Source organism: Homalodisca vitripennis, chromosome 8 (assembly GCF_021130785.1).
Source record: "Homalodisca vitripennis isolate AUS2020 chromosome 8, UT_GWSS_2.1, whole genome shotgun sequence".
In the NCBI taxonomy this organism is placed as follows: domain Eukaryota; kingdom Metazoa; phylum Arthropoda; class Insecta; order Hemiptera; family Cicadellidae; genus Homalodisca; species Homalodisca vitripennis.
Genome location: NC_060214.1, coordinates 120,214,072 through 120,234,379, shown reverse-complemented (window position 1 = coordinate 120,234,379; position 20,308 = coordinate 120,214,072).

Genomic DNA, 20,308 nt, shown 5'->3' with positions numbered 1-20,308 from the left:
TTGATCACCAATTAAAACTTACAAATTGTATAACACACTAAAAAAGTATATAATATTTTAATCCTTTAAAAGTTTGTTGAAATTTTAAATCGGCGCATTTTTGACCTCACCGGATGTTTTAGACCGGCAACTACGTATATTTTATCTTGTCTACAGAAATGTGCTAATAACTTATTCATTTATAATTACTGCAAATTACTATCTCAGCTTTTACCGATAAAAGAAAACGTAATAATGAAATAATTTTTGTGCACTTCTTTCATGACTGTCCAAGACTTTTGGGAATCTCTTGAATAAAGATATATAAAGTGTAATCATATTTTAATTTATTGCATATATGGTTTTGTATAATTTTTGTAAGAGTAATATATTTTGGGTAAAAATGTACTGCAACATATTTTCAAAACTTTTAACAAAAGCAATGCATAAAAATATCTTATGGAATTCAAAGTATGACTTCAAAGTTTTCACATCTTGAACTATTGCGGATGCGGATATATTCTAATTTTGTTTAGCATCAACTTTGTATATTAATACATGATACTATACATCATACACAAACAGCTGTGACGTGTATCAAAAGCGCTATAAATATTGAGTGGAGCCAGCGAGCCTGACAATGAGTGTATCGGTGTATAGGAAGTTGTTGGCCGCGGGGTTTTATGGACGGTCGGCTTCATACAGCTGTTGTGTGTTCACACATGTAGTGCTTCTTACGTGGAAAAAACACAAAAACCGACAGCTCTGTAAGAAGTGAAATCTTTAGTTAGTTTCACCGAAATCCTTACACAATATGGTTTTGTAAGTATTAAATTCTGTAGTGTATTCTGAAAAAAGACAGGTAAATAATAAACTGTTATTAATTATTTGTATTTATAACATTATTAATTGAAGTATTGTTTAAAAATACGCGTACGAGGACGCAATAAATAAAAAGCTTTTTAACCTCAAACATATTTGTATATTTGCTCGACTTATAAATTTCGTAAACTTGAAGAGTTCAGCTTTTATTAAATCTAGGAATCGGTCCTGACAACAAAGAGAGGCAATTTTACGAGCTGACAGATGTCAAAGTGTGACTTCAAATCACTTTCCTCTCTTTAGGTTGTTCTGAGAAAGACTACTTCAATCATTATTATATTACAGTGCTAAAACAGCTAGTACCCAAATACAGTGTGGTGTGTTAATACGTATAGAAACATAACACGTGACTATATTATTTTGGTATGTATCAACGGAAATATGCAGTCTGGATAGTGACTAAACATGCATTTCAAGGTGCTAAATATTACCAACACACCAACTAATAATACCAATCACACATATATAATACACATATTAATACACATCAATAATACAATTATATGTTTTATTTTTATCATTGCAATTGAGTGTATGTATTATTTCAAACGAATGCATAGACATTAGAAATTCGATTTGGAAATAATTGAATATCTTCAAACCCAAAATCATAAAAGGTTATATCTCATATAGAATTTGACAAATTCCACAGGTTCGGATTTCAATTCTCGATGTCTCCAAATGTTAACATACGTATGTTGTTATTAATAGTAGTACAGTAGTTTGTAGACTAATAATTGTTGTGTAAGAAATTACATTATTGGCTGCTGAAACCAAACGGCTTGGCCGATTTCAATTTTTTTTACTTAAATACAGCATCTTTATGAGTTTCAATTTGAGGTGTCACAAGGTATTAGTTTCAATTTCAAAATTTTGGCTTTGGGTACGGTGAGAACATGAGGGTGAGCAACCCCATTTGGAAAATATGTTTTCCTTCCAATTAGTACCATACACTCCTGTTTACAGAATTTTTATACTTAGACTGTAAGTCATTTAATACGAGTTTGAAGTTTTCAAATGAACACCCTGTATATTATTGATATTTATTATTGTATCGATTGTATTATTTAAAACGAATACGTAAAAATTAGGAATGCATATGGACATAATTTATTATCTTTAAATACAAAATCGTAAAACTTAATATCTTATATGTACTACCTACAGTGTTCGAAAAAGCTGCCTCGCTCTGCAACCAATAATGATTTAAGGTTCACTCCTGAAGGGAGAACAGGTTTCCTAAGTTTCCTACAGTCACAGAGCATACTTTTGATTTTTTATTTATACTCCTTGTATGTATAAAAAGTCCACAATCGATGACTAGTGTGTGGAATTAGTCTATGTATCAATATAAATAATATCCCTAAGAAAAATAATGAATTAATAATCAAGTAATCTTGAAAACTATTCCACCGGCTGTTTAAAGTGGACATGGGATATATTAGACATTTTCTATAGTGTAGGACATTAAATACCCTAAAATTTAGGTCTGCAGAAGCAGGGGTGGATTCAGACAATGCGATATTTTGAAAAATATTTACGTCAATAATAATATGAGTAAACTGATCGAAAAGTTAGAAAACAGATCACCATAAAAAGTATAAAAAGTACTAAATTATAGAACAGTTTTGTTATTTTCCTTGTCATATATAATGATGTATGTTACTGTGGTTCATATTTACCTTTTAATCTCTCCTAAGAGTTTTTTCAGTAACGTCAAATTTTGTTACTTCAGATCAGATGTTTATATAACGGTTTATTTACGTTTAGGTAAAGTTGTCATTCTATTTTGAAAGCATGTGCAAAACATACATCCATAGCCTTCCAAAACAAGTACATCAACAAGGAACAACAGTAACCTCTCACTAGCACGCCTGGATAGCCACTGAACGGAGATACGCCCTGACATCAAAACGCCCTTGCGGCAACAGAGCGAACAAGAGTGACGCCCCGTTATGCGAAACGAACGTTTTCCTTCGTGCAAAACATACATCCATAGCACGCCAAAAGAAGTAGTCACTTCAAAAACTGCATACTGAAGTAGTGGCCGGAATAAATACGCTATCACTCAAATAAATTGTCACGATTACTTGAACAAAATCTTAAAACATGCTCTATACAGAATTGTATAGCGAAATAGACGCGCTATTTTTTTATTTTTATGAAATATTCTTGATTTTAATTGTATTATAATTGCGACATAAAGTCAACAACAAGTCACGAATTAAAATAGGACCACGTTATATAAATGCTCAGAGGGAAATGAGAAGAGTAAGCAATCATTGTACCGGTTCATTATAGTGTTAGTTGACTGCGGGCGATAGAGCTTTGTTCTCTGCTGTGGTTTCGGTCATAGCAATCTAGTGTCCCTCCTGTCGTTTGGTCCTGGATTATGAGGCAGTGATTGAAATCGTACAGGATGTTTAATTGAACGGTAAAATTTATTATTGTAAAATAATTAACCAATGCAAGCACACCAATCCCTAAAGACTGAAGATGAAATTAATCCATATTATCATTGTTCTTTATTTATATGCCTACTAGGCTAATAGTTTTACATTAATGTTATACATACTACATAAACAAAAATGTTGTATTTATCGGAACCTCGTATAGTACTACACATCCCAAATCTAATAACTTATTGTATATATTAGTATAAGATAAATGTATAGGAAGAAAAATTGTGGAGTATAACTAACAGTAGTGGCCTCTTCTGATTTGACCACCGAGGTTAGCAAGAACTGTCCTGATAAAGGTCTGATGGTTTTTACAGCTTCGGTTGAGAACTCTGATAAAGCTGACAAATCTAAATTTCAAAATTTCTAAAATTATTTTCTCTACAATTTTCCAAAGACTTGCCAAATTGACATACAACTGTGAAATTGGTAAAAGTCTGATAAAACTAACGTAACCAAATCTGAACACAAACAAACTATATCTCACTAGATAAATCTAATGATGTTAATCTCCATCTTAACAATTATTTTATATTTTTTAAGTTAAAATATCAATGTACAGAAGGTATTTATAGAAGGTAGAGGTAGAAGGTACTGAGAGGTAGCACACAACTGTGGGGTCGCTTTTCACGTATCGATGTCCGAACGTCCAATCACCGGATGATCGGATTACATACGGGTGTAACTGAGTGGTTGGTGATAATGGGGGGGGGGGTAGAGGGTGTTGATTTGTCGTTTCATCATTGTGAACGTAACTGAAACATTTGTGAACTCGTTTACAAATTCAGGCCTTCACATTAATGGTGAATTACACGATATAAATTTCACAGTTGTAAATAATCTTTAAAATATAGAAATGATTATTTTAGAAGCACAAACAAAATTTAAAATATACCACCATACCTAACTTCCTGCCTCTTTTTCATGACCTAACTTTCTACCTTTTAGAATTTATTACCCCCTGCATTTTACATCGAGGGAAACACTAATTTTAATAACAATACTATGAGTTGGCTAATCAAATACGAATTTGTGATGAAATCATCAATTTTGACATATTTAATCACGTGAAAATTTTAACGAAAGAAGGCAATTTTCTATCCGTCCCCTAAAATCCGTGTTGGATACTACCTACATATATCATGTGTTGGTTATAAATATTTAAAATTTGTTAGATACAGAATTTGGGTTTTTTTCAGAATATGGTGTTAATATAACAATTTACAATTAAAAAATACAAGGGATCTCTTAGTTTGTGATGTTGCTTTAGATGCCATAAGGCCTTCAAAACAATAACATTTTTCCACGAGTCTATCATATTGATACGTTACCAAATTACGAATAGTATCGCTCTTCACTTATCAATAAATGTCATAATTTAACATATATAATGCTTTGGAAATAAAGCATTTCCCTGTTGGCAATAATTGTGGAACTGTGTCTACTCAGATAACAAGCGCTCAGCCATCTGTCACTCGGTGGATAGTCTCCAACTGTTGGAGCCAGGCAGTAGGATGGCTGACGAAGAGATAATTGATCCTTCAACTATTTATTACATTTACGGTGAAGAAACGGAAAAGGCTGTAAGGGAAAAAAACATTTATGAAGCAATTGATGCTCCTGATGTTCTTTCTCGAGTATATGACGATATACTGCAGAATCCAACGGATTCAAAATACCTCGAAGGTGTTACGAAAGTAGCGAATTCGGGCAAGAAGACACGTGCTTGGTGTACATGTAGCCCTTTGTGTAAGAAAATCTGCATCGTTTTTTTCATCTTTGTGATTGCTATGGCATATTTGACTGTGGCTGGAAGGATAACAATAACGGTTGCAAAAACTAGTAACAACACCCACCCCAACTGACAATATTTGACTAATATGTGGACCGCAGTAATCCATTAGCCCAGTGAGCTCTACCGAGGACTAAAATCAAAGTGATGAAAACCCAGCAATTTCAATCCATCATAAAATACGTAACAACAAACTCTTCTCAACATATGAGAGCGCCGCAGGAGCGGCTGCCAACTACAGCTTCTATATAGACGCTTACAGTGACGTCTACGGGGGAAGAGGTTGGTTGTGTCCTTACACAGCTGGGGAGCTCTGGGTCGCGGTCCTGGTGGACATCTTCCTGCAGACTTCGGATTACCTATAGCCGACAAGGTTCTCGTGCACTTCACCCATAAGAGTATTACCTGAGGTCAACAGTGGGGATATGTTTGTGACAACTTCAAGATTGTGTATGTGGATAATTGTGTGGTTAGACAGTAAGGTGATAAATCTCAGCTACCATGGATCGTATAAATAATTTATGATAAGAAAGTGTATGTTACTAGTAAAACGGCTAGTTGCAGGTAATACACTCTACTCAATAAATTAGATTTAATCATACATGGCTGACAGTAAGCAAATTATAATAAACAGATGAAAGGGATATTATACATCATAACAATTTTGACTCTTAATAAACGAGCACAACATGCAAAGCTTCGTTATTGAAACGGTTCTATTACCCAAAGGCAAAGTGAATTTATATTTCAAACGCTTCTCCAACTTCGCGTAAATTCACTTTATTATGCATTTAAACTAAAAGTATCTGCTATTTGGAATGCTTTTATACTACTCTTTATTCTCTCGTTTAACATTATATGTTATATACTTTCGTAAGTCAAATGTTATGTAGAAGTAATTAATTATATTTATTTGTCAATAATTTGTTGTACAAAATTGGATATTATTTCGTGGATGGATAATATAGTTTCATGTGATATTCGTACACACAGATGTACTGCAGTGAGACAATATTATACATTTATTTGTGCAGAAAATTGTATCAGATAAATATAAATCTGTGTTAATAGCTCCTCATGAGTTTCGGGACTACAATAATGGCTACATTTCAGAAGAACCAGTCAGTTTTCAGTCAAGATATTGTTCATATTATCGACAAAGCTCATTAAATTATCTATTCTAAAGACAGGAATAACGGAAGTAACAGTAGATCTTTCACGGTGAATTCCAAGCATAAATTAGTAATATTTTAAATCGTAAAAGCATGTCCATGGAAAACCCTACTGAAGATAAAATAACACTTTTATACATAATGTTTATAAATTATGTAATTTTGCATAAGAAGAAGACGGTATCTTTAATTCAAGATAAGAATACGCCACACACACGAGGGTTTGCTGAGGTGGAATGCAAAACGTTCAAATCTATAACTCGCTTCTATCTTGGAATAGGTATAGTTAACTCTGATACGCCCATCGCAATTGATCTAAATATAATCAACAACTACTTTGTGGATATCTCGTTTTGATCTATCCGTTGCCCGTGATTATACCAATGAGTTGAGTGTTGCTCCACTTAATCGTGCTCGGCATCAGTTCTCTTTTGCTGGTGTGACCGAGACTGACGTTATGAGTGCGATCTTAAGGATTTCTAGTGACGCAGTTGGAGCCGATAAGATACGTATGAAATTGTTGAAACATATGTTTACTGTAGTCGTTCGCAAATTTCCAAACAGACGGAAATATTGAAGAAGAAAGAGATCTGTTAAAAATATTTGTAATTATGGGAACTACAACTTGCTATTGTTCTATTGTTTCCAACTTGCTATTGTTTGCCACTTCAAAAATGTTTATGTCCTGGTGACCCTTCAGATTTCAGACCCATTAGCATTCTGTCAGCTTTATCTAAAATGCCTCGAGAGAGTGGTACATCAGCAAGTATGTTTCTTTCTCGAATGCAATAAAATTTTGTCCAACTTTCAATCAGGATTTCGTTTTAATCACAGTACAACCAGTGCTCTTTTAAAAATCACTGAATATATACGTTCGGCAGTGGACAAGAGGCTTGTTACCATTTTAAACGCTTTTTTATTTTTCTAAGCCTTTCGACTACTTTTACCACCCATTGCTTATTTTGAAACTGTCTAAACTCGGATTCTCTGATGGCTGTGTGGAGGCGGTGGTGGCTGTCAGATCGTCAGCAGTCTGTTAGGTTCAACGACAAAGACTTCTACTGGAAACCTGAAACCTGTAAATCAAGGGGTGCCACAAGGCTCTGTCCTTGGCCCTCTTATTTTTTCAATTTACATTTACGACTTAACTGTTATGATCAAACACTTATTTCTTCACCTGTATGCCGACGATTTGCAAATTTACAGTCGCTTTCCCGTTTAAAACTATCCAAACGTTGTTGCTGACATGAACGCTATTGACGCTATTGCAAGGAGTGCCTTCAAACACGGACTGAAACTTAACGAAAGCAAGACTCAAACTATTCTTATTGGAACTTCCACACTTCTGAGCGGTATCGACTTGAACAACTCACCTACACTCATATTGAACGGTCGTCCTCTTTCATACAGTGACAAGGTCAAACTTCTTGAACTGACTATTACAACAAATCTTAGTTGGGCCGATAATGTTACAGAGACTTGTGGCAGGGTATTTGCTGGTATTCATAGTCTTAAGCAATTTTCTATTTATTTATCCTTGAATTTTAAATTATCCTAGTGAAGACAATTATTTTCTGCCATTTCAATTATTGTAACGTAGTTATAATTGACATGACGGTTGAGCTTTCAGACAGATTATAACGTGCTCAAAATTATTGTGTTCGCTTTATCTTCAACCTTAGACGATATAACCATATAACGTTGTTAGTTACATCTGCTAAAATTGAATCTACTCTGTCAGTTCCACATTCTTAGCATGTTACATTCTATTTTTTATAACGATTATTCCCCTTTTTATTTGTCTGAACGCTTTTCTTTTATTTCTGAAACAAGCAATGGGTATACTCGACGTGAAGCCTCTTTATTGTCTATTCCTGTTCATAGATCTTCTATTTACAGTAAATAATTTACAGTCTCTGCTTGTCGACTCTGGAATAATCTCCCGGATCAAATCAGTGGTATTCGTAGTTGGGAGCGGTTTCGGGGGGTGCTTAAGGACCATCTGTTTCGGGCCTTGTCGGGTTGACGATTCCGTGGCATAGGGTATGAGACGATGGCTTTGTATGAATGGTGATGAGTGAAATGTCTTTATTGAGTTAATTTCCTTGTAATTTTTATTTTACTTATTTATTTTTAGTTTTATGAAGAACGTTTTTTTCCATTTTATTATTTTATATAAATATAGATTATCATTTTTTGAATGTAAAACAGTAATGTAGACTCTACTGTGGCTCTTGTTTTACACTAATAATATAGTTTATAAATTTATGGTTAGGTGTAAGAGAGGGCTTAATAGTTCTAACCTTGCAAATTGAATATTTTTTTTTATTCAATACAGACATTTTTCACTTAATTTTATCTCGAGATGTCCTACATGCTGATAGATAGAAAGAAATACAATAATGAGACATACATAGAGTATAAATAAAAAACAAAAAGTATGCTTTGTGACTGTAGGAAAATTAAACGCGTTCCCCCCTTCAGGAGTGACCTTAATTCATTATTTGCTGCAGAGTGAGTCATCTTTGTTGAATACGTAGGTTCAATTAGATATTAATTGAATTTTTACGTTTTACGATTTGAGAATATTAAATTATATCCATACGCATTCCTAATTTCTACGTATTCGTTTGAAATAATACATATAATCAATACAATAATAAATATAAATAATATACAAGTATTCTAGTATTAAAAACATTAGTAATTTGAGTTAAAACATAATTTTAAGGGTAGCTCCCATAGTAACATATAGTCAGTGCATGAAGTCTCTATTCAGACTGTGTGTTTAACCAGGAATTAATTGATACGTACCAAAGTAACTTTAAAATTATTGTAAATATATACATATATATATAAACAAATTTGTATTTACAAATCCACTCTTTTTTAAATGAGCAAAGTTTTACAAACTTCAGTTTGTAGGCCACTATTTAAAATAAATAATTACAATTAAGTTCTTTTCTAACAAAGAGTTTGTTTTTAAGAAGTTTAAAACCATGTATAATATTACATATGTTTACATTAATTTGAAACCTCGAGAATTAAAATCCAGAACCTGCGGAACATTCTATACATTTATAAAAGTATTTTCACATTATACATGAGGGTTAATTGAGGGGGGAAAACTTTAAGGGGGGGAACTCCTTCTCCTGCAATCGATTTTATACTTCTCAAACGAAATATCCTGTATACACCAAAGTGTAATTGTATTATATCATTTAAATATTAAAAAAGATCAACTTTCCACAAGCTACCGCTGCGTGCATTCACTGAAAAAGCCATTCGCTTGGTTATCTACATTAAAATCCAGTATGTTTTCCACTGAGCTTTCTTTGACAGCTCAGACATTCCTGTCCATTATCCTTTTGTTTTAAAAACTCGTTTTACCTCTCCCTACAGATATTTCGTGCTCTGATAAATTCAGGTACATTCTCTGAAATTGAAAGTTATAAGAGAAATATATTCCTTTAAAAGTGTACTTTTTACAACACAGCTATATGCAACTATAGTATGAATGTGTTTGAATACACCCGAGAAATTTCTTTTACTCTAATTTTAAAATGGAATTAAGTATTTTACAATGTACTCCAATCTGAGTCTATTTTATGGCACTGTATTCAATAATCGACATTAATTTTATCGTGTCAAATTTAAAAAGAAGTGTATTATATTTTAAGACAGAATACATGTAAAAATAAAAACTATAAAAGTATAATGGAATAAATATCAGGATAGCTCAAAAGTATGCATTTAGCATATATTCACAATTACGACCTATATAAATGTTTAGCACCAGTATATCTTCCTCTTAGTGCAGCGTCTGGAATCGGACGCCATCACATACTTCTCCTAAAATCTGGAGTCAATATTTATCTGAAGAGATCCAAAACAAGTCGGCGACGTAGAATCTCTAAATTACATCGTTAAATAAGAAAAACTCTGAAAATCAGCAAAAAACAAATTTAAAACGGAATATTGAAATTAAATCATTAGGTCTACATTAATGGTAGGAGCTATTAAGTAACATAATTGAAAATAGTAATAGATTTAATCTTACTCCAACATCATGGCTATAAAATACAAAGTAGTAACAAAATAGTAACAAATATAATGGTTTCCTCATTCCGATAAACGTATATTAGATGATTTGACTAAAGCCTTTTAAACTTCTTTTTATTTTGACCCTAGATTTATTTCTTTGTTATAAAGGAACGAACAAATATTTTAATTGAAATTAACATGTTTTAAAAGATTATAAAAAAGTAAATTATGCCAAGAAAGATCTAAGTATTAAAATAATCTTAGTTTAAACTTGCTTGTTCGAAGAAATCATGAAAACTAGTTTAAGCATGAAATCATATACAGAATGGTAAAAAAAGTCCCGGAACGGTTTAATTATATTTTTTACCAATATAGATAAAGTAATGAGACTTGGGTATATCAATAATAGCCATAAATGTCTAGTTTTGTAAGGTATTAAAAACTTTTTATCCCTTATGGGGGACGGCCCACGAGGAGTCAGACAAAATTCTTAAATAGCAGCATAGGTCGAATTTTATATCAAATTAAAGGTCTTAGTTTAGTAGTAGAACACATTGCCGCAAACCGGACCTCAAAAGGTTCACTCTAACTGAAATAGCGGCGTTTTAAAGTTATTCGTCATTTATCCAAGTAAGTCAGTTCTTCTGTGTTGGCAGGCTTAGTTAAAAAAACCCCTTTGTTTTAAATAACCCCATAAAGAGAAATCAAGAGGATTTAGATCACGTGATCTAGGTGGCCACTCTATTGCTCCCCTACGTCCTATCCAACGATTGCGAAACTCTCTGTCAAGCAGCGCTCGTACTTGTAAAGCATAATGAGGTGGTGCACCATCCTGTTGAAACCATACTGTGTTATAACTTCGACCCAACACACCACGTAAAGCCGGTATAATGGTTTCTCTCAACATCAATTCATATTTCACCCCATTCAAATTTCCATTGATTATGAAAGGTCCAACAATATGATTGCCAACAATCCCAGCCTACACGTTAACTTTTTCAGGTTTCTGGGTATGGCTTTCCCTCATCCAGTTAGGATTTTGTCGTCGCTCCAATAACGACAGTTATGCCTACTTACATCGCCATGAAGTTTAAAGGTAGTTTCGTCTGAAAATACAACTTTTGCTAAGAAATTTCGATCTTGTACATATCTATTCATCATTGTCTCACAAAATTCCACTCTTCTGTCAAAATCGTCTTCCGAAAGCTCCTGACCAATCTGACCTTATACGGATAATAGTGGTTTTGTTTTAAAACGTTTAACAGTTTATTCCGTGATTAGTTGCTGCAGTTCTTGTTAATGTGTGTGGCTCTTCGATGAAACTTTGTAATACTTCTATGGATGTATTTTCGTCAGTAGCAGATAAAGGTCTACCACTTCTTGGACGGTCTTTAACATTGCCGGTATCTAGAAATCGTTGGACTGTTCTAACAGCCGGTAGACTTTGATATTGGTGGCAGGTCCGGAAATGTGTCATTAAATAAATGCTCAACTTCGTCATATGATCGTAACACGGTCACCATACCCCCTCATCATAAGCAGGTTTATTCTCTCAGTCTCAGTCAGAGACATCCCTATCACAAGATTCACAACTAGTCACTGTTAACAATTAAATTAAACCCAATCTACACTTTACAAATCTTAACTTAAGATCGACTTTGTAACAGCTCATGAGGAAAATTAAGTTTCCTGTCTAAACGCATTCTACCCTCAGAATGATAAGATACACAGTTTAATGACCCTGCAGTTGGACTTTCAACAGGTATGTCAAAAACAACTTTCACTGAATAGAAAGGATGTAAACACTAATGAGTTTTCAAGACCAATACACTATCCCCGGAAATCCCATTGTTGCAATGAATGTTGCCAACACAGAAGAACTAATTCATCGCATCACAGATAAATGACGAACAACTTTAACCCTCGAGCTGGCAGTTGAAATTTCCTCAAGTGGCAGGCCATTTTTGAGGTGTTTTTGCAGTAGTATTGGTTTTTTATTTTTTTTAAATATAATTTGATTATAAACCTATATGTATTATATATCACTGTTTTCACAAGAAAATTTACTTTTTATTCATGGAAATAAAAACCCAAAAATATAAGAAATTTATCACCTTTTTTTTACTAAGTTTGTTTTCAAAAAATAAAAAAGGTATGTAAAAGTGGTGGGGGTGCACCTATAAAAGACATATTGTGTGAAAAAAAATATTTCCAAAATACCCAAAATGTTGAAAATGTTTTATAGTTTTAGAAAATGTATAGTTTACTACACTTTTTTTAATTAAAAACAATTATGAAATACTCTAATCTGAAGATAGTACAATACGGCTAAATTCGTTGCTATGGATACGACGACTGTGTTACAAAAATTCATCAAAACCTTAATTATTACTCGAAAAATTCCTAAAATACATTATAAGTAAGCCTATAAAAATAAATAAAGAAGCTTTATATCATAATCATCATCGCATATGAAAATGATCCTAAAGCTAACTAAAACTATCACAACACTGCACATAGCCTAGAACACAAAATCTCACTAATATATTTTTTCACATATATTTCTTCATAACATGACAAAAAAAACTGATAAAAAACACAATATACGAGAATTTATACGCATAAATAAACACACTTATTACATAAAACACTTATTTCAATGTAATAAAATTACGTTTTAGATGGACAAGAATAACGAGACCGGGTAACAATACAACAACAATGGCCGACTGTTTAAAAACAACTCTCGTTTTCAATATGTCATACTTAAATCATGGCATACAAAACAAAACAAAATACATCGATCAAAATCAGCAACTATTTCTGATTCCAGTGGTATATGAATCATTGCAGTTTAATTCGTGTATTGATTATAACAGATGTCAAACGGGCACGTGTCAAATCGACTGATTTTCAGGCGACTGCCACTACAGAAACATTAATATCGACTGATAATCAGGCGACTGCCAGTTATAAGATACGCCGCCATTTCAGTGAGAGTGAACTTTTGAGGTCCGGGTTTGCGGCAATGTGTTCTACTAACTAATACCTTTAATTTGATATAAAACTCGGCCTATGCTGCTATTTAAGAATTTTGTCTGACTCCTCGTGGGCCGTCCCCCATAAGGGATAAAAAGTTTTAATACCTTACAAAAACTAGACATGTATGGCTATTATTGATATACCAAGTCTCATTACTTTATCTATATTGGTAAAAAATATATTAAACCGTTCCGGGACTTTTTTACCATTCTGTATATAAAAGCACACATTCGTATTGTGAAAGGTGTATACTTAGACACATGTTAGAATTGTAATGTAGTCTTTGGTCAAATCACAATAGAACCGTCTGCTTCATTGCACTTGATATTCAAGAATTTCTAATAATTTATTTAGACCACCGTTTATTTAGTTCCCAAAGACAATAACAACAATAATTTATCATAATAGTTGGCTGTACTGTTATTCATTTCCTCTTTAACCTCAAGAATAATCTTTTAAGTAGGTAAAAAAATAAAATGTTACTATTCTTTGTCATCACACTAATTTGTACAATTTGCTGCTGAAGTATAATTTGTCTTTGGCATCCAGGGTACCCAATAAAAACGAAGTCTACATGAAGTAGGTCACAGGTCAAGTTGAACTGAGGAAACTGCTCGCTTTGAAACTTACTTTATTTTGCTGTGAGACCCAAAGTTCATATCAGACGAACGCTGATCCTTAGGACTTTCCTGAATCCTTTATTTTCACATATCAAGTGTATATTTATTAAATAAATCTTATTTTGTAGGCAATCATGATAACCCGATCTGCAATAACTAGTACTGCATTTCTGATGTTTTTGCGTACGTTTATTGAAACCAATAAAATAAATTTTGTACAAAAAGTGTTTTAAATACACATTATCTTTTTGGTGACAAAGTGTAAATACCACCAAGAAAAAATCATTGTTATTGTAATCCGAAAATTAAGGTATATCGAAAGATTCCAGCGAATAAGGTGTATCAATAAATTATATATGTTAATATGTTTACCAAAGGTTTTAACTTTAACAATTCCTAAATAAAATATACTCAAAAATACTGAAAACCAAGCTACTTTTTGTATAAACCTTTGGTCGCTGTTTTCTGCCAAAAACCCGTTGTATTTATGGGTGGTATATTTCTCAAAAGCAACCGTCAGTCATGCATATAAAAGTTAAATGAGCGTTGACTAATCGTACACGGCCGAAAGATGCAACTTTACTGTAGATATCTAGTTGTCTAACAAAAATATCACTATTATTCATGTGTCTGACAATCGTTTATGTGTGTTGAGCAAAGAAAATTATGATCTGAGGAAAAAGTATAGTTAGATGTTTTAACTCTATAAATCCGACTACGAGCTTCCCAAAACTAGCGCGGCAAATGGTACATTTCTTTCTCCAATTTCAAATAAAAGCAAGGTTGTGTATTTCCGTAATACAAATTAGCCTTCGAGTTCTACACTACTAGTTGTAAAAAATATTTAAATGCGAAGCTTAGTCTAAGCAAATTACATTGTGAATGGAATATTTTAATATGGAAAATTTTTTTACAATAAATAGTCCCCAATTTTTATTTAAATATTGAATTTAAAATCGTGTTGTGTTTAAGTGTATCCCAAACTTTTCTGGATTGTTGCTCCCTGTAAAACTTTGGAAACTATTTTATTGAATATTCCATGTTTGATTACAATTGTCTGTAGTTAGAAGTACTTGCAGGTAGATTGGAGATTGTGAACAGACTGAAAAACAATTCCTGTTTGCACAGCTTGTAATTGATTCAATATGATATTTTTAAGGACCATGGAATTGGAAACTTATGACGTTTGGTTGTTTTAACGTTTCCTCGTTATTAGGAATTATTATCATTGTTTCGTATCGAGCAGTGAAAAGAATGATGTTAGAGAAAAGAATCGATAGTGTTAATCCCCTCGATACGCTCCAATCTCGATCTTCACCAAAATTAGCGTGGCTGTCGATCGTCCGATGACGTCATCGTTGTGGTCTACAGTTGTCGGACCTATGTTAGGTTACAGGATTAATGGACTTCTTCCTATTCCCTGAGGAAATCACCTGATACAGAAACTTTATGTTGCTTGTTTTGGTCGATTGGGATGGTAAAATCAAAACAAAAGAAGTAAAGATTGTCTTATTTTACCGAGCGAATTTAGGACTAAGACTCTGCCCTCCATGATACTTGATCTGGAGACCAACGGTTTTAAAGGAGTCTTCCGATCCACCACCAATGGCCGGACAGGCGGACTGCTTGCAAGGATCGCTCAGCGGTCACCCATCCAAGCAGCAGCCACGCTTTACGTTGCTTGATTCTGTTATCTTGAGATAACCACTGAAGATACCTGGCGGAGATATAGAATTGTAACCGTTATCCCATGAAAGGATGTTTGGTAATCTATCGATATCGATATAAGCCTCTTCACTATTAAACTCGTATTTGAGCACTCGTTTTTTTCGTGCGTGATTCAATGATACTGGATAGGACGCGGATACCGAAGCTTCTTCCAATGGTCTTCACTGGCTCTGGATGTTTAATCCCTTAATGGATTAATTATAAATTAATTATTTTTAATTAAATATCCAATCCTGTATCATCATCAATACACGAAGCCAATCGTCTATAGCGCGTCCATGGTACAATAAACTCTGTAAATAAAACCACAAAATACTCCAGTTTGAATGATAATACGCACTAGCTTCCTACAGTGTCTCTCGTGACAGGGGCGAAGTACTAACATCGAGTAGAAAACGCCGTAACTACTTTCGTGGTTGTCATAGAAATGATTCTTACGCAATATTACGGCATACAACGAAATAAAACAGTAACAGTATACCGATGCGTAATAATACGTCATCAACTCACTTTTACGCAATCGCTTTGGACGTAATATTACGTCAAGAACCGTGAAGTCAATATACGATGTTCCAGTTACCTATGGACCCCAAGACGATGCGTCTGGCCTATGGACATGATGATTTGGTGAGTCAAATGTCACCATTTAGGAATTTCCCATGACAGCTATTGTACTAGATGGACTCTTTCTTTCAGCGGTTTCTAGTGTTCATATAGGATCTTACCTGTATCTAAACTGACTAGAAAGTTTTGGTCACACTAAAATATAGAAAAGGATTACAGTGCGCCTATAACTAAGCCTTTTACACAAAATTGGCGGAGTTCTTAATAATTTCGTAATAGAATTACATCATGAACTATATAAGTTTTCCTTTATAAAATTATAATAGAAAACAATTTAAACTAATCAAGATTTAACAAAACCCACAATTCCTGTCGTTCTCTTCTAGCTCTGGTTCGGGCCACCCTATCGATCCATAAAATAGTACTGCAGTATGTACTATTCTCAGAGACAAAAAGAAAATACTCAGTGTGAGAGATACGTATTGGAGTGAACTCGAGGGTTGCTAAGTGAATATTGGTTTCCGATCTTCTCTTCATTATAAGGATCTGAGTGTGCGGCACGGAGATGTATTGCTGTCTGGTACAATGCACGTCTCTAGTATAATGGCTTGATCTGATCCTATAACCTTCTCCTAGCCTTTGTGACTTTAAATTAAGTTCAAACACTATCTCTTTAATCGATACTGTTACATTGTGATTTTTATATCCCAATATCAAAGAATAGTAATTGAAAATAAAATTAACAATAATAGCAAACCAAATTTATATTATCAGAAAACCTTTGCTCTTGATTTATTCTAATACCTTTTGTAATTATTCAGTTGATGAACTCGATTATATGATTCGTGATGATTTAAAACATTTGTATTCTTCTCATATTTCTGCAAGAATTGTTTGAAAAGGTTTAAAATTTAAAAAATGTTATCTTCAGAATCTTATATTTTAGTTTCTTAGTGCTAATGAATTATTGAATGCACTATTATATATTAACGCTAATGACTTATAATCATTCAGTATAAAGTTTTTAAGGGAAGATTTATGAAATTGGGTGAAACATTACATGTTTCAAGCAGAGTACAGTATCAACTGCAAGAACGGTAGCTAGTAAGGGTGTCCTTGTAAGTATAGGCTCTTAGTGAAATGTATATATTTAGGTTTATGCGTGTTTAAAGTATTTATTGGCATTTTAAATTTTCCCATATAAATTTCCTTTTTAAAAATAAAATATTTAAAAAATCCTTCAACCTATTTCAAAACGGCAGACTTTTAAATTATTCCATAAAAATAATTCAAAACCGACTAACGTCCGCCATTTTGAAACGGGTTAAAGGATTTTCTTAATATTTTATTTTCTTAAAGGTCTATCAAAGGTTAGTAAAATTCTCAAACTTTATCTTAACTGCGTCAATATATATTATTAAAACCCCATACAGAAAACTAATGGTTTTAGAATATACTTTCTGATGGGCTTTCTTGCTCAATTTTACGTGTTTAACAAAATCACAAAGTAACACTTTGGATCACTTTTATCGAACACTCTGTATAAGAATTGCAGTATTTCTTATTACATGACAATAGTCTACAAAAAATAAACTTTATTTTCCCATATAATATTCATAAAAAACAAAGGATTCAAGGAAGTTCTGAGGACATTTGCGTGATGTAAGCTTCGAGTCTCGACAACAAAACAAAGCAAGCTTCAAAGCCACTAATTTCCAGGCATCAACTTAAGCTGTGAACTTCTTCATGTAGACTGCATTTCCTTATTGTGAAATCTTCCTATATTTAGAAACTTTCTAAGATGCCAAAGTCAAAATATATTTCACATAATACTATAAAATATATTCAGCTATAAATTAGATGAAGCTATAATTAAAATTGTCACTAAGTCTATTTTTTCACCATTTAAAATACATAATATAAAAGTTCTAAGCTTACACAAAAAACGAATCAACCATACTTATATAGTGATTTGTTTTACTTGGGTTTCCACTACGTGAACTATACGGAACCATACTTATATAGTGATTTGTTTTACTTGGGTTTCCACCACGTGAACTATACGGAATTTTTGGTTCCCATTGTCATCAATATAAAAAGTTCAGTAAAACAGGGCACTTTATTTCGATTTGAGAAAAGAACCATTGTAATTCTAAAGTATTTATAAGTGTACAATAAGAACGTGTACATTAAGGAGATGATTTTATATTAAATCTAATTTAATTATCTTTTTTGAACATGAAATTATTGTCCATAATATTATTTTATCACTGTATGTATTTCTAAACATTTATGTTAATTTTAAATTTCTATTTTATTCTAATATATTCTTTCTTTGTATCTCAACAAATATGAGTGATCTGAGAACAGAAGAAGAATAGGCTTTAGTCGAATAGTATGGGTCATTTACTTTGAATATAGCTTAGTAAATCGTTCTATATACAGCATGAATTATATTTCAGTAAAAATATTTCAATAAGGCAGTAAAGAGTTTTAGAGAATGAAATTCCAAAAAAAAATCAGGACGAACAGATCCTGACTCAGAGGATAATAATACGCAGATTGAAGGGTCTGGGTTCGTAGTAATCATAATAAGGTAATTTAGCTGGAATTATGCAAACTCACCCACGTTGTTTCCGCTTCATGCCAGACACACGAGGTGGAAGAACTCGCTCGGGTCCTCAGGGCCTCCACGGGAGTCGACCGACGTCCATGGGTGACCGTCACTGCTATCACTGTACGGAACAGCTACTGGTATCGGGGTGGGTCACGTGGTTCATCTATCTATCGCACACTAACGGGTTATAACCTAGAGGACCTCAAAGCAACTCCGGTACACTGACAATGGGGGGACAATGTGGCGACATACCGTGTATCCGCTGCTAGTGGGATACAACATCTAAAAAGGGGGTGGAGGGGGTACAAGATACCCCACACCTGGATAGAAGAGAAAACGAGACCGAATACGCTAGGACATAACGAGGCGAGGACCAGAGCGATACTGGGGCCGGGCGTCTAACCGACGATTTTAGCAGACAGACCACGCCATATAAGTTCACAAGTTAGCAACGATCGCTTCATCGAACGATAGAACTCAAAGTGCATCACGGCAGTTTAATGATTTATGTAGTGGAATGCACCGAACTATTTAAAATGATAATAAAGAATCTTATTTTAAGTAATGAAGCTAAAACTTACTCTACCTAAACATACTGTAAATATTATACACAACAGTTAGTTGACCTTCATATATTTTTATCATTACCCCCATTATAGTACCTACACCAAATGTATTTTTATATCTATATCGGGTAAATATTTATAATAGGCATGTCACAACGAGAAAACCATTGTTTTTTTAAACCTGTTGTATCTTGTTATTGTGATGGTGGAGTAAGTTTTATTAAGGTCTATTAGTTAATAAATTGCACTTGTACCGTTTGTTTAAATTTTTTTATTAAAAAATGTCGATTTTTCATTTGTTTTTTCCAGAGTTACATAGTTTTTCCAGTATCTGTAAAAATAAATACGAGTAAAAACAATAAATTTAATCAAATTATTTATCGGAAAATACAAGGGTAATTTAAAGGTATAATATTAATCGAATCACATATGATAAATTTTGGTTTTTTAATATACTCTAAATGTAAGTATGTATACTTTTTTAACTCTTATGTTATATACTTTTTACTTTCAATATTTTTGTGTTTCTATTTCTTTTTATATTCCTATACTATTTAAAATTTAAAATTATGTTTTTGAAGTGGAAACAAAAACATTTTTTCGACCCCATCTTCAAATTCTTATACTAAGTATAAGAATTTCAAGATTTATATAAGTCTTACATAATGTACAACAAGTAGAATCAGTTAGCAGTGCGTTATAAATAGACCAGTATTTTACAAAATAAACTGTTGTACAAACATATTTCTTTCAACGTTCAGAGAATATACCAGAATTTATCAGAACATAAAAATATCTATAGGTCAAACTTGTTTCATAAAGCAAATAGATAACGGACAGGAA